Below are 16274 nucleotides of genomic sequence, written 5' to 3' on the forward strand. Positions count from 1 at the left end.
ATGGAGGTGGCGTGTTTGTCAGAGGAATTTGATATAAATATTGGACTCTGTTAAAGGTCAACACCAAGGCCTTTGATATTTATCACAGTTATGGAGGAAGCTACGAAAGAGTACAGAAATGGAGATCTTTTGTCTAACAGTGAATCACTGGAAGCTATTGTAGAATTATGCAAAAGATTGAAGGTGTGGAGACGAGAGAACTGAAAGCGAAGGAAAATTAGTCTGAAGAGCCGCGTGCGAATGCTGTGGGAGAGGTGTAGGTTTGAATTCAGTAATATGGATTCAGTGCAACAGATAGCATCGAGCGATATTAGGATTACAAAACAGAAATGGAGTGAAGCATTTGCCAGGCAAAAAATGTTTGAAAAGAATAGGCATGGAAAAACACACGATGAGGCCAGAAATTTGTAATAGGGAAGCGGGATACAGTCCCTCGGTCACTCTGAAGGGTTGTAAAGCTTGCAATCGATAGGGCAGTAACAGAAAGATCAGCCACAAGCTGGATAAAATGGAAGGAGATCGCTAGATTATTGTTAAATAAGATTATCCCATGACTAACTAGATTAAATTGTAAGAAGCCGCATTGGACTGCACTACTTTGAACATAAGCGGTTTGTAAGTGCTAAGAGTCAAGGCTGAAGTGCATTTGGAAAATCGCGTTACTAATAAAAGTAGCTGAAGTTGGAAGCAGTAGGGCAAAGAGCAGTAGGAAGATCAACGAAATTTTGGAGAAAGGGAATAAATGAACACATAGAAAAGATGACAATTCAGGTAGCAAGTGCACACGACAGAAGAGAGAGAGAGAGGAGAGAACTCATTTTAAGTCACCCGGGAAAAGAGAATACCTCATAGGAAAATCTTAATGATGATGATGAGGATGATGATGTGTATATGGCTTAAATATATCTGGTTTTTACAAGCACTGCAGAAAGAGTGCACTGCCATTTTGAATTGGGCTATTGTACAATACCATTTACCTACTAAAACTTTCTATTGTATACAGTAAATGTAAGGACTACAAGTAAAACCTATGTATATTTATGTACCCCATATCAATCACAGCACAACAGCTCAGCGCCATCAGATTTGCTAGAATTCTCTGCAAAAAGTTTATTCTGGTTCTGTATCCCAAGTTTATTTTGTTGAATACCACCAATTGTGATAATGGCCTTTATTTTCAAATGTAAAAATATTTCGTTCCTAACTTCTTAACTGGTTTCCTATTTGTAAACAGGCAGACCAGGATGGCTTTTCGTTCGGTTCTACTAAGTAAGTTTAAGCAACCTACCGTCATTGTTTTTACTACTTATGAATGGTTTCGGTTGAACTTTATTATTATTTTCATACTTTATTAAGTGATTGTCTGTAGATTATCGTTCGTGCAATTATCCCCTTGGGAAAGGTAGCTACTTTGAGAAATAAACAGTAACAATTCCTGTCTTCTGTTTTCTGATGATCTGAGAATATTTTAATCTTCATTCACGTTCATCTGTTGCCCTTAACTGAAAGAGATAGATATGAATAAAGATGTTGGGTGATGCAAGGAAACCCGTAAGGTTCTGAATTTATTTGAGACATGAGACTGTGAGAGAAAGTGTGGGTGTAAGTGACAAATTTTGGCGTCAGTGACGCGATGATATAGAAGTCGATTACGTTAGTAACACACTAATGTATTAGATGACAGCTGAATATCTAAAGTTAATGGTATTGATAACGGGAAGAAGGGAAAAGGGTGATGGTGTCATGTTCATTTAACTTCAAGGATAAACGCGGGTATTTAACGCAAGCAAGGAATAAGGTATACACTTTTTTATGTAATAGATATTTCTGTAGTACAAGGATATCTGCATTTCTCTTTACTTATTACCTTGACTAACAGGCGTCTTTGTTGGACACCCTCCCGAATAGAGTTTCTTTTATATAAATTCCCCCTTGCGTCTTAGTTGTTTCAAATGACTTTTATTTTCATATATTTTAGTAATTAATTTTATATCGGGGAATTTTTTTCTAATGCATTTTCGATTTTCCTTTTCAAGATTGATTGCAGGTCTATAGGCATTTTACATCTTATGTTAATCCAAACAAAAAGTGATAATACGTGATTTAAAACTTGAGTAAGAAAAGCTTAAGTTTTCACATTTCCAACAAGGAGCAAGATGTTATTTTCTTACTCCCGCCATTAAAGTCTTGGGAAATTTCTTTTCAGTTTTTGCCCCTTCACCGCTTCCAGGTCCAGAGGCGAGGTAGGAAAAAAAGAAAGTTTTGTCAGCTAGGAAAGCAAGAGTAGGGGCATGCCACAAGAGTGCGCCCCTGTCTTCCTGGGTCAGGATGAGTCTGAAAAGTAAAAGTAAAATAGGAGGGCTCTCTAGCTATTGAGGTTCGGCTTTGTAGAGTCGCTGTTTCAGAGAGAAAATCGAGGTAACCTCTCTGGAGTCAGTTTTTGTAGTGGTGCTGTGACGAGGGTTGATTGGAGGGAAAAGTAAATCATTGTTGTGCCAGTTGCAAGGTTGAAAGGGTTTACTACAGAGGAGCGCAGGAGAAGGAATAGATAAAAATGTACAGGAAGAAAAGGTTGTTTGGAGGGGGAATTCGAACATACTAAGGTTAAATAGGATCACATACCGAGGCTACTAGAGATGTGATAATGAAGGAAATCACCCTCATCTTTAGAGTGAGTAAATTGAAAGGTATTTGCAAAAGAAGAAAGGTAGAACTAAAGTAATACTAGAGTTAAATGTGTCAGTATAAACCTAAAAATAGTTGTAAAGTAACAGTTGAGGGCGTAAGGAGGATTGTATAAATGTGAAAGGTCCTCTGAGCTGCTGGAATAATTAGCAGTTTGCTATATTACGCTAGTGTGTGTGACTGAGTGAATAACCATGATATATATGGTAAGTGTGAAACAGGGAAAGGTTCCAGAGAAGAGGCAGCTGAGAGAATACCCCCAAGAATTTTTTCGAGAATTGAGTTTTTAGATTATTTTGAAACAGTTGTTTATGAATGTAGAAAGCAAATTGAATAAATTATATATTATGGCATACATGAAATTACAGAAGACGTGATGTTTGGGATGTTCCAGTGTTGATTGGCAACAACAGAGAGAAGTTACAGCCACTAATCAAAGAATTTTAGTGTGTGTGTTTTTTTTTGATGGGATGAAATGAAATGTTAGCAAGAGTAAAGATAATTGGAACTGAAAGTTAAGGAGATGGTAGTGATGAATAAATGAGGAAGGCGGGAAATGGTTGATTCATGTGCTAATCTTGGGGTTTATGAAAGTGCTAATCACATTGTAGTTTAGGCTGGGGAGGTTGTGAAATCTGCTGTATTTAATTTATCCACAATGGAGGACTTGTCACACCCCGGGTGGTATTTGCTGGGGCCACCTTCTCTACTGTTAAAACCTTTTAGTCTATGAGGCATAGCTGATATCTCTTTCATTTCAAGGTTTCAAGTTTACTCAAACATAAGCAAGTTGCTGAAGAGTCTTTTATGTACGACAGTAACTAGGATTAGATGAGTCTTCTTGTGCCATAAATTGAATAAGTTTATATTATCATCAAATACAGTTTTTCTCTCAAGATAGCATGGAGTCAGCAGTCTCATCCTGGAAGGCTAAGGCACTCAGTTAAAAAAGTTTTACCATTTTCCGTTGCATACTCTTTTGGAAACGCATTTGAAGTTATATCACGTACTAAATTCATTCATAATTTGTTTCGAATTGAAGTAGGGTTCGCACGGGCGGCTCAGCAGTACTGTAAAGAGGGGTGGGGTGGGGTGGGGTGGGTGTGGGAGTGCGGGTCGTGCTAATGTATTTTGTAATGTCTGTGTTGTACTTTCACTCTGTGTTTGTCTGGTCTTGAGCTGAAATAAAGTTTATTATCGATATCGTTGTTATTATCAATATTATTATCATAGGTTTGTCAGGTAGTGAGGGAAAACGGGAAAATATGATTTCCATTACTAATTTCCTGTTTCATTGTCTGGAATAATGATGCAATCGTCAGCTTCAGTGTTGCAATGAATTTTTATCACGTCAGTGGATTTTTCGAGAAAGACATCAGATGTTTACTTGTAGTATTTTGCTTACAATGGGGATGATAAATTTGAGCTTATGTTTCATTTCCCAAGACCCCGTATCATGGTACAGAACTCTGCAGAACTAAGGTTAATTTTCCAGTGGGAGTTGTCATGTCATAGATAATAGCTGTGTAAACAGTGTAAACGTTGCTTAATTTACTGTGCATTAAGTAAATTCTGAATTACGTTTTATTTTAACTTTTCTGCATTGAGGAGCAAGAGTTAGTTCATTGTCTTGAGATTTCCCCTTGTCAGTCGAACACTTTTTCTTCATACTACATTGAAAATTAAAATGCTGTCGCTTGTCCTGACTCGGCTTCAAGAAAATCTATTTGCGAACGCTACAGTCTAAAGGCCACGATGTCCTTCAGGTTTTATTCCTCACTTTCACTGTTTCATAACCCTTCCAAGGGTAATCATTATTATTTGTAGCACGCTTTGGGTTTATTCAGACTTGTTCGATTACCTGCAAATATTCTCAAGTTTTCAGGGATTGAAGTTTTGGGTCTTCATTTTTGTTCACCATATTCAGGTTACTAAAAATGTTGGGGCTTGCATTATATTGGATTTTGAAAGGGGTCAGTGATTAATACGCGCGTGTGTTTGTTGGGGCGTTAATTGTTTAATGCACGAAAGGGTTTGTAATCTGATAATCAGATTTATGTATTTGTTTGTTCAGAATGTTGGCTGGATGGTGTGATATCTGTCTGCTTATTCGGGCGTGGTTCAGAACGGGCTGAGACATTTATTAATTTATCAACTTTGTGATTTTGTTCGTTATCATATTGATGTAAAAACAAAATTGTTGATCAACTGGTGTCATGGTAGTTGGTTTGGTATATTGTATGGTTGATGCGAAGTTTAATTGCTGTTTCTGGGTTGCTTCATCGTTACCCGGTACTTATAAGTCTAAAAGTTGAAAGTAAGGAAACTTTGTGTTATATTCGACTTCAAGTCTTCTTTTTTATCGCATCATTGATGAACGTGTCAAAAGCTGCCAGAAACCTTGGCGTATTCATATATACACACTTACATTCATATTATATTACACACACATTACTCATATATATATATATATATGTATATGTATATATATATATATATATATATATATATATATATATATATATATATATATATATATATATAAACATGTGTGTGTGGTGTTGATGCCCTGTTCTGACTTCTCTTTTTCTCGCAGTTTCTCTCTTTTTGCACAAGGCATTCACCTCAAGTAGCCTGAGAGTGTTAATGACCTTTTAGACTCCTTTTCCGTGTGAATGTTTTTTTCTTGCTGAATACTGCTACTGCTACCGCTGCTGAGGATAATATCAGACTTCGTGACATCTTGGCATTTCTCATTCGGTTTCTACTTTTATCATAATTTGAGTACTCGTATATACTTCTTTCGGTTGAAGAATATAGCTGTTTGTCTTGATTTTGTTGTCGTAAAGGTTAGTTTTGTGATGTAATAAATGTCTTTTTATTTGAAAAGTGAAGTTTTTATTTTTTACATTTTACTGTATTTCAGCCATATCGGTTACAGGGTGCAATGGATTCAAGAGAAATGAACGTGAATTACTTTCACCAGACTGGTTTAAATTCAAAGTTATTCTAATTGTCAATGATTCTCCTGAACAGTATAAACTTCTTACACAACGCGAGTTTATATACATTGATATTAATGCACCAGAGATATAAGAATGTAACAAAAGGCTTCTGGAGGTGACTTGGTTTTGTACCCTTTTCCATTTTTTAAAACGGCACAAAAATGTTTGGCAAATAGCCAGACCAATTTTATGCGGGCCGATTCACTGCAGTAAATTGGCAGGATTAGCGAGGTATAACCAACGCCGCATTTTTCAGAGGAAAGGTTTTGTGCGCTCTTGCTTCGCCGGCGGTTGGGATTGGAGGTTAGATTTGGCTGGTTCGCGGAGAACATTCTTTGTTTGTATGTGCCACGTAACGATTTGGAATGGGCGAGGAATGTGAATGTGCTGCGATTGGGAACGAACATTTGTTGTGCTTGTGGGTGTGTGTATGTGTGTCTGTGACTGTGTGCAAGTGCGTGACTACATGAAACATAACATACAAACTGTTCAGATTACGATGAAAGGTTATCCTGCGGATTGACTTTCCGTGTTACTGTGTAGGTGGACGCAACGGCCCTCTGGCAGTAAAACGACAGCATCTTTTCAGACTTGATTCTTTTTATCTTTTTGCTTAAAAGGGAGACGATCGAGCGAACGAGAAAGGAATGTGGACTCCAGTTGAACGGTTATTATTATTATTATTATTATTATTATTATTATTATTATTATTATTATTATTATTATTATTATTAATAGATTCACAATTTCGTGAAAAACAATCTGAGTAATAAAAATCCACAATTATATAGTAAATATATTACTATGTAAAAAATATAAAAATAATTTTTTAACGTTAACACTGATGAGGAACACCGTTCAGGTGTTCGAAAGTCTTTGATTTTTTACATAGTAATATATTTACTATATAATTGTGGATTTTTATTACTCACATTATTATTATTATTATTATTATTATTATTATTTACTTTAACCGAATCATTGACTCTTAGCTCTTAATTCTCATGGGGCGGATAAATTGATAGGTTAAATAGAATATATTATAAATTTCAAGAATGAATGACCTACCTCTTCAACAGGAAATGATTTTTTAGTTGATTCAAAATAACTTTGCATATCCAATCGATATCCGACTGGATAAAGACAAGAACGATCTTATTTCAAAAGCATGTGAGGAAATTACTAAGTCATTCGCTTGAGACTGTTTATTCTGATTTGTCGTTTTACTGTGGTGTGACGTAAGAGGCGCAATTTGATATATCGTAATTGTCATATAGCCTATTTACTGAATAATTTTCATCTGCCCAAAACCTCGCCTGATCCTTGGGTGTTGTGGCAGAGGTGAGTAGAGGATCAGGAGGGTAGAGAGTACATGACATCCACCGTCCCCTGCAAACCTGTTTGTCCGTCCCGGGTGGGGTGGGATGGTAGGGGATCAGGAGGGTAGGGGATACATGACACATCCACCGTCCTCCTGCAAACCTGTTTGTCCGGCCCGGGTGGGGGCAGGGTAGGTAGGGGATCGGGAGGGTAGGGATACGCCTGACATCCACCGTCCTCCTGCAAACCTGTTTGTCCGGCCCGGGTGGGGGCAGGGTAGGTATGGGATCGGGATGGTAGGGGATACATGACATCCACCGTCCTGCAAACCTGTTTGTCCGGCCCGGGTGGGGGCGGGGTAGGTAGGAGATCGGGATGGTAGGGGAGACATGACGGGCAGCGCCGGGTTCCAGCGCAGCGTAGCGCGTGCAGTCAAGCTCGTTACTGAATAATTTTCCCAAGTTCACACCCTACATTGGTTCCGTGCATTGTAATCTATTCGGAACTTTAATTCCATAAATAAAGATTTGGGAACGCCATTATTCAACGCTGTCTTCAGGGTTTGCAATGACTTGAGGCTCAAAATTGCTCGTGCTGTTCTCTTTTAATTGCTGCAATATTACGGGACATTTTCTACACTAAAATCGACTTCGTAACGAAACGAACGGTTAATATTGAGAAGAAGGTCATATTTTTTGTAAGGCGAGAAAGCCCGCATCACCGCGAGTTGAGGAAATTTTCAGCAAAATGTCATAATAAAAAAGGAATCTTAACCTGTCCACCGGAGCACTTTTAATTTGATATCGTATTTACCAAAACTAGTATTCAATTTTCAACTATATCGTTTTGTAAACTGAGAAAAATCAACGAGTTTTAATGAGGCAATTTCAGCTAAAAGTCACATTCATGATAGTAAATCACGTATCATTCAAATGTACCGTCAAGCATTTTGCGAAAATCCAATTTTACTGCAGAAAAAGGCCACGTGAAAGAAGAGCTATATATTTTGTTTCAAAATGAGGGAAAACCGCGCCTTTTCTCCTGAGCCTTGATGCATGAAAAACTTTCAGCAGCACTTCTAGGAAAGAATTTACTCGGTGTCATTGTCAACTTAATCAGGGGCTTTAAGGGGAACTGGTTTCATCTTTTGGGATTAGCGCCTCTTAAAGCTGTCTGGCAGGATTTGGAAAGTTTCCGGTGGCAGTTCACGAAACGTCTTGATTATCCCCCATGTAGCAGTAGAGTCTTTACTCCCTTTTTTTTTCTAAATGACTTTAATGTTTTATCACGTCAGTTTTTATATATTACATGTGCCTCTCTCTCTCTCTCTCTCTCTCTCTCTCTCTCTCTCTCTCTCTCTATCTTTATATATATATATGTATGTATATATATATTTCTTCATTGGCTGAGTCAGTTGAGCTTCAGACTGTCACTCGACAGGACAATGTGGCCATGTTATATTAAAATCCATTGCATGTTGACCGGAGTAATGAATTAAATACGCAGTCTCACACGCACGCACACACACACCACACACATATATATACAGTATATATACATATATATATATATATATATATATATATATATATATATATATATATATATCTACACATATATATACTGTATATATAGGCGTGTATAACGCCTATCACGGGAATAACGATCCGATATAAAATATTAATAGGAAAAGCCACATTGCATATGTGGCTTTTCTCTACAAACAAGCTTTATTTATGGAATGGCTTTCTCTGTTTGCATTGCTCACATCTCCCGAGTAAAAGATATTCGCTAAAATTAGTGTAACGTACAAGTTATGTGGCGTATATTACATCCCAACAAAATTCATGAATGTAGTTGTTAGTCTAGGTCACTGAACCCCCACCCGCCCCGCCTGCCAAATATTTTCATAGACAGTGTTTTCTTAATGCATGCAACTCAATTCTAGGTATCATTCTTGGCTGCAGATTCCTTTTTTTTTTAAACATATGTGGTTTATCTCTTCTGTATACTGAGAGTCTGAATCCTTTATTCTTCCATGTTTTGTAGGCTATATGTATACTGCTCTTGTTAGGTCTTCAGCAGCTGATTCGCACTTTAATTACTGCACAAAAACATGAGTGCAGTTCCATTTCATTTCCATGGTGTCGATGGCAGCCCCTGGCACCGTCGTACAATTAGCTCATTGTGCATTCTGTGTAAGATAGTTGACGATTAAGGTCATTTTTTGCATTCAGCTCTTCCCAGACTACACCATCCACCATGTAATACTAGATATGCGGTAAACTTTATCAGTTTTGCTTTTTCTCCTGAAAGTTTCAGTGCCATACAGTTTTTGGAAGTTTTGTTCCTGAAGTGAACAAATTTTCGAATGATTTTCCTAATGATGTAGTTGAGGGTTCCGAACCTCTCCGAGCTGACTAGCACCCAACTGCCTTTGGGTAATTATGGGAGTAGCACAATAATTGTGGCAGTTATATAGACGTCCAGTTAGTAAGACTTACTTCCAATGCCACAGAAGATTCTCAGTTAAATTTTGGCATACTCAGATGTTTATTAGAAAGTTATGAACATTTACCAGACTTACATATTATATATGTTTAGTGGCATTATACATTTATGTATATAATGGCATATGTAGGATACATGTTTATCACTTATGATAACGTAATTATCACTCATTTTAGTAAATGTTAAAATACTTAACAAAATAAACAAATCATAAACTTACGGGAAGATTTTGAAGTGAATGTCAAAATTGTGAAAAAAAAGCTGTTATAATATCTTAGAGAATGACAAGTCATGAAACCTCGTGCAAAATGTCCATGCAATAAATCTATGTAATTAATACTTCACATTAACAGGTATTCTAAGATTCATGCAACACAGAATATGTTTGCGCCTAGCATGTTCATTTAACAAAAGATTCCTTATATAAACGGAAACATGTCAAATAAAACCAGTAATACTGTTTGGGAAACATTTTAATAAATTAGTCTTAAAAACGTGGCACTTTATTAAAATGGTTCACGCCCGAAATTGTTACAGATTCTAAAGAACATTTACATTACACGTCTCATTCTGTGCAGTGCGGAAGCTTGCCTCTTAAAGTGATATATTGCTCATTACATAAGGCATCCTGTGATGTACTCGGAGAATTTTGCTGCAGATGCAGCCTCAGTTAATAATGAAATTGAGCCACAAACAAAACGACGAGCAAACAGCTGATTATAGTTGCATCTCTCTCCTCTCTCTCTCTCTCTCTCTCTCTCTCTCTCTCTCTCTCTCAGGCTAAAGATGCTTAACATTCGCGATATTTCACAAATTCGCTAAAATAAAAGATCTAATCTGAAAAGCAGACATGCATCCCTTTAAAAAGTTACTTCATACAATGAGTCATTTCGTGAAAACAGGTGTTCCCTTACGGGGTTAATTATCCAGAATGCAGATGATCCAGTGTATATAAAGGCTGCCAGAGAAATTTTTGTCAGTGTTACAATTACTGCACCGTATACAAGTGATGGAGGTGCACGTATTACTCGCTTATAATTAGAGTTAATATAATAAATATAAATTAGTGAATAAAACTGACAGCACTAGAACCGTTTCATTCCATTTTCTATAATGCTTATATAATCAGTAGTTCTGCTCCAACTGATAGAAGATTCACATTGTTAGGATGTTCTTTTCTAGATTTAAGGCAACAGAAAACGTGTAGCTCATTTAGCCACTGCGAAAGAGCACTGGCAGACGACTGGAGAGCACAGTGATGCTCATGAGCAACACTGTTGCAGCCTGTAGCTAGATTGTTGGGACTCAAGAAGTGCAAACTTGGTGAAAATGCAATTTTTTCCTGAGCAAGCTGACTGTAGTCTTAGTTCCTAGATAATTTATTATTTATCTTGTTTATTCTGCTTTTTAATTTATCATCTTATTTTCTTACTTACCTATTTCTCTTTCATAGTTTACTCTTTACTACTTAGTTTCCTTTTCTGTACTGGGCTACTTTTCCTGTTAGAACCCTTGGGCTAAAAAAAAAAAAAAATCAGCTTCAACTCCTAGGGGTACAGCGTGGCTCATAAAAACAATAACTACTGAATCGTGGATGAACTCCCTGTGCCGCAAAACTTCCCAGTATGAGGCGCTTCTTACATATGTAGAAAAAGAGCAAAACCATGGTTCATTCCTATAGGAAAAGTTTAAATAAAATCCAGTCAAAAGAATTCAAGTACAGTACAAGGAAACGGCAGATTTCATCTGTCCACAGGTGTTTCCATCACGGGAATTTCTGTTGCAACTTTGGAAACTCGGACTATCCTTGAATTGGCAGTTAAGGAGCCCACGGAATGAAGCAAGGAAGTACAAAGGAAGGTACGAAAATTCTGAAAATATAATTAAGGGGAACAGAGAAAATCTCTAAAGTAGTAGTCCTAATCAGCAAATAAGTTAGTCATAATGTGATACTAAATTTGTTATTTTCCTTCCTGGTCAGTGCCCACATTAAGAAGATTAGCTTCTGTCAGGGGAAGTCATAATTTACAAAATCACATCAAAATTGGACTTGTCCTAAATAGTAAGATGATCTCATTTGGAATGGCTGTTATACTCGATTACCTTTATTGTGTACTATCATCTAAATGTCTGATAGTTTATCGCAATAACTTTAATTATATTCTTCATGTATATACCCTTGTTTTAAGTTTTCCACAAGTACGCTACATTCACTGACAAAACATTGATAATCCTTGCAGAAGTATCCAAATCAAACTACTGTATCTGTGAAATAAAAAAACTCCATAACACGCATACACGTGTATGTATACATGCATACACACAAATATATATATATATATATATACACATACACATACACACACACACACACAAATGTATGACCGTATAATTCAATGGAATAAAACTGACGTTTAGTGTGATAAGTAAGCATAAGGGTAACCGTTCCTTAAGTACTGAAATCTGTTAGGTTAACCACTGGCCATGGATAAGAGCATAAGGCCCCGAGCCTCACCATTCATGTACACTGCTTTTAACAATGTTTAAAAAAAAAGATTTCCCCCGCATTTTCCGCGTTAAACAGCAAATTATTTAGGGACAAATGGCTTTGATTTCGAAGTTTAATGTAATAAATTTTGTAATAAATTTATATTAGTATTGTCTACGGATGAATGTAATGATTTTTAGGGCCAAGTCCAGGCATTAGGCTACAGAGGGTCATCATGAAGAATCAAGGAATGAGCTCATTTGAGACGCGAGAGTGGGAAGGGTTGCGAAATGTGGCAGTATTTTATATTATGATGAGAAAGTTCAGGAAAGATAGTCCCAAACGTTGAAAAATATAACGGTTGTAAACAAAATCTTAAAATTTATTTTTAGCTACCTCCGAAAATGAGAGGAAAGTATAACTGTCACCCTCATCCCACAAAATATCAGCCAGAGGCATATATCGGGGTATACAGTCTTGCCAACTCAAATCCCTCTCACCGCCACTTCCTACCCCACCTCGAGTGACAAATCAGCTGCAGTGCAGTGATTTTTATATGAAAACAATGTAATGGTTTGTATTTTTTCATGTTAATAGCTACAATATACCTCTGTAATAATTAAAAATCTGCTGGAAAAGTTATTGCGCGATGTGTTCAAGTTTTCAAAACAAACTTTATTGTCAAAAATTGCCATTTATTCCCCTTGAATAAAATTTCCTAGTTTTCTTGAATACTTATTTTTGATGTATTTCCCAGTTTCTATGAAAAATTACGTTGATGTGATTGTTTGCTCCACAGAAGAAGTTTTTTTATTATATTAACTATAGTAATGAGTTTGTATAAATTAGTACATTAATATTTAGTAGTAAAAACACCTTTTCGCAAATTTTATCCATCTCTATAAAATTAAATGACAATCTGATTGCAGTGTTGTCAAACTTCTTCCTGTGGAGAATGTATATGTTATTTTCTTGTTGTAAGGGCATGCCAGTAGTTTAAGCTTGCCTTCTGGACGAAACCCTTTTTTTTTTTGTATGTTGGGTTACGATTAAACAACTTTAATGTTTGTGTTTTGGATTGATGGTTTGTTTACGTAACCCTGTAGTTTTGTAGATGTGACAGCTGTGCTATCAATATACTCCTCCTGAGTTTTCTTCCAGGGTGGGGAACATGAAGCTCTGCCTGTTTCGCAGCAAACTCCAGAAAGGCAAGTTGTAGAAGAAATTGCAAAATCCAGCCCCATCACCTCGTGAACTGTCGTCGTCATTGCAGTAATTTCTTCATAAGAATATGCTGAAATCCTTTTTCTTGCCATTTATGTTTTTCCTCTATCGAAGTAACGTAACGTTTTGTCAAAATTTTGCAGTAATATGTTAATGTTTTCTTGCTTCTTAATGTAACTTGGATGATTGTTGTGTCCTTTAAATATTAATTATATGTTTAAACTTTTTAAATGCGTATTGTGAACCGTGTGGCATCACCCAAAAGAATTGGTGCAGGAAATATAGTTGATTGTTTCTCAACTGCACTTTGTTGGAAAGAATATAATGTTTCTTGACTTCATGGTACATTTAAGTAAGTAAGTTAAACTCCTCAGCACTGTAACTTGGTCTCATTCAAAGCTAGGGCAGGGCTTAAGGTTGAATGAAATCATACCGAATGTGGGCCTAAAACTTTAAAGTTTCACCACATTCTTTGCTAGTTATAGTAGTACTTTGCTTTGGTCCTTCGAACGAACCGGATGCCATAACGATTCACAAAGGATTTTTGGGATGTTAAAGATAATTTACGATAAAGTTCACGTTGGTGATGGATGGCTATAAAGTCATTCTAGTGTAAGCTGGCACGTGTCCAAAGTTATTTGGTGAGCAGGGTAAAAGTATTGAATTACTTGGAGTGTTTTGCCAAGTAATCTATTGTTTATGGAACATTATTGTTCATTTAGTTTACTCTGTAAAGAAATTCTTGTTGATCAGCCATTTTGAACTTAGGTTTTCATGACCAGATTTATTTTGTATGATGATTACTTGTGTTTTGCCAAGTAAATCTATTGTTTATGGAAACATTGTTCGTCTGTTTAGCTGTGAAGAAATTCTGCTGAATTTCAGGTTTCTCGTGACCAGATGTATTTTGTGAAGTGATGAAGAGCACGTGGTCAAATTATCTATCATTCAGTGAATGTTATTCGACCTATGAATAAGATTAGTTATATTTTCAATCGCCTTTAGATAATTTGCCATACAATTTGATATTTGAGCAAGTTTCTTTATTGATCCATTAACAGAAATGGATTCCAAGATTAGGTAGTTATTGAAGGAAATTATTTCCTTACAAGATTTGCTTGATGAGACAGATAACTGCATTGGTGATACTGATACACCAAAATCGACCCTTGTAATGTATGAACGTTGTCTTATTGAGGTCTACGACGTTTTGAAGATAGTTGGTCACAGAATGTGACGATTATTTCACAGGATAGTGAATATGATAGTTTATGTAGAAGTTATAGAGCAATAACTAGATGTGTAAGGAAAGCTATTGCTACTGCACAGAAAACTATGAGCGAGATTGACACGGGAGATATAAATCAACAGCCCGCTTTGCCTCCTCCTTCGGCTCCCATTAACCCTCTCCTCCCCTAAACTCCCAGCAATTAAGATACCTGAATTTAGCGGTGGGAAGAACAATGGCTTGCATTTTGGGATATATTTAACAGTTTAGTTCACGATCGTATGGATATTTCCAATGTGATTAAGTTTTCTACCCTCAGAGCTAGTTTAAAGGATAACGCCTTTAAAGCCATAGAAGGTTTGCCTGTCACTAATGCCAATATTCAGTAGCTATTCAGACCCTTAAGGAGAAACATGATAATAAGGACAAATTGAAGCAATAGACTTATGTCAAATTAACGCATTTGGTCCTCCCAGTCTACAATGAGGATTTGAACACTTTCAAATTGGAATATGAGAAGATTATTTTACAAATGAACACATTGAATTTAGATGTAGAGGCCATGGACCCCATTTTCTCTAGTATAATATGCGAAATTATCACCTGAAACACTCAAGGCTATAGCTAATAAACATAATAGTATGTCCCTTGATTTAAAGCAAATTTCCTCAGGTTTGAAATATGTTTGTGAATTAATGGAATTTTGTTACGAAGGTGAGAATTCTAATAAGAGAAAAACGTGATCAGGCTATTCTAAAGTGATTCCACTCAAATGTGCAAAACGTGCAGAGAGCACAACAAAGTAACAGTAAGCCTAGTAATAGTAGATCTTACCATAATTGTGTGTTTTGCTCATCAACCATGCCTCTGGCGATTGTAAGACTTTCAAAACCATTGATAGTAGAAGGGACAGAGTTAAATATTTAAGATTGTGCTTTGCTTGCCTCAAAGGAGGTCATTTTATTCTCTGAATGTAGAAACAAACCGAAATGTAATATATGTGATGGGCCTCATTACCCGATGATTTGTAAGAAAACAGAAAACCTTGTTAATCCTGCTCCACCAAAGTTGAGTGTAAATAGTACTAATGTTAGTAAGTCAAATGTTAATTCTGGAAATCTCATAATGATTCTAAAAGGTGCTGTAAGTAAAGGTGATTCCCAGTAGTTATGACTACTTCTTTGGGTATTGATCATTCTCAGACTAATAAGAGTTCTGTTTCGACTGCTCTTCCTACTGCTAATGTAATTGTGTCAGGGGAATGGACATCGTTCCTTTGGGAGAGCACTCTTTGATTCTGAGTGCACAAAGAACGTTTATTGCAACGGAATTAGTTCATAAGCTTAGTCTACCGTCCATAACAGTAGCCTTAAAGGTAAAACCATTTGGCAGTGATGCCATGAAGTTAATTGTAATATAGTAAGAGTTGTGGTGAGACTAGGTAAGATTCGTACTGTTATTAATGCCATTGCATTCGATAGAGTTAATTCAGAATTTATTCTCCAGGTTTAAGTAAGTCAGCTACGTTCTTGACGAGTAAAGGCATAAATTAGCAGATAATGATTTAAATTCAGATGAAGTGAATGGTATAGAATTAGTCATTGGAGCTGATTACTGGATGGAATTCATTCACAACAGTCAAATTTGCTCTGGAATACAGATATTGAATAGTTCTGGTGGTGCACTAATTTTGGACCTCTTCCTAGTTGGTCTTATGACGATGTAGAATCTAATGAGATTACTACATCAAATGTATGTTGTTCAAGAATAGAAGTAGAGGAAATCTATTAATTCTTGTTGTGAAGTTGTGAAA

This window comes from Macrobrachium rosenbergii, chromosome 52 (assembly GCF_040412425.1).
Source record: "Macrobrachium rosenbergii isolate ZJJX-2024 chromosome 52, ASM4041242v1, whole genome shotgun sequence".
NCBI lineage: Eukaryota > Metazoa > Arthropoda > Malacostraca > Decapoda > Palaemonidae > Macrobrachium > Macrobrachium rosenbergii.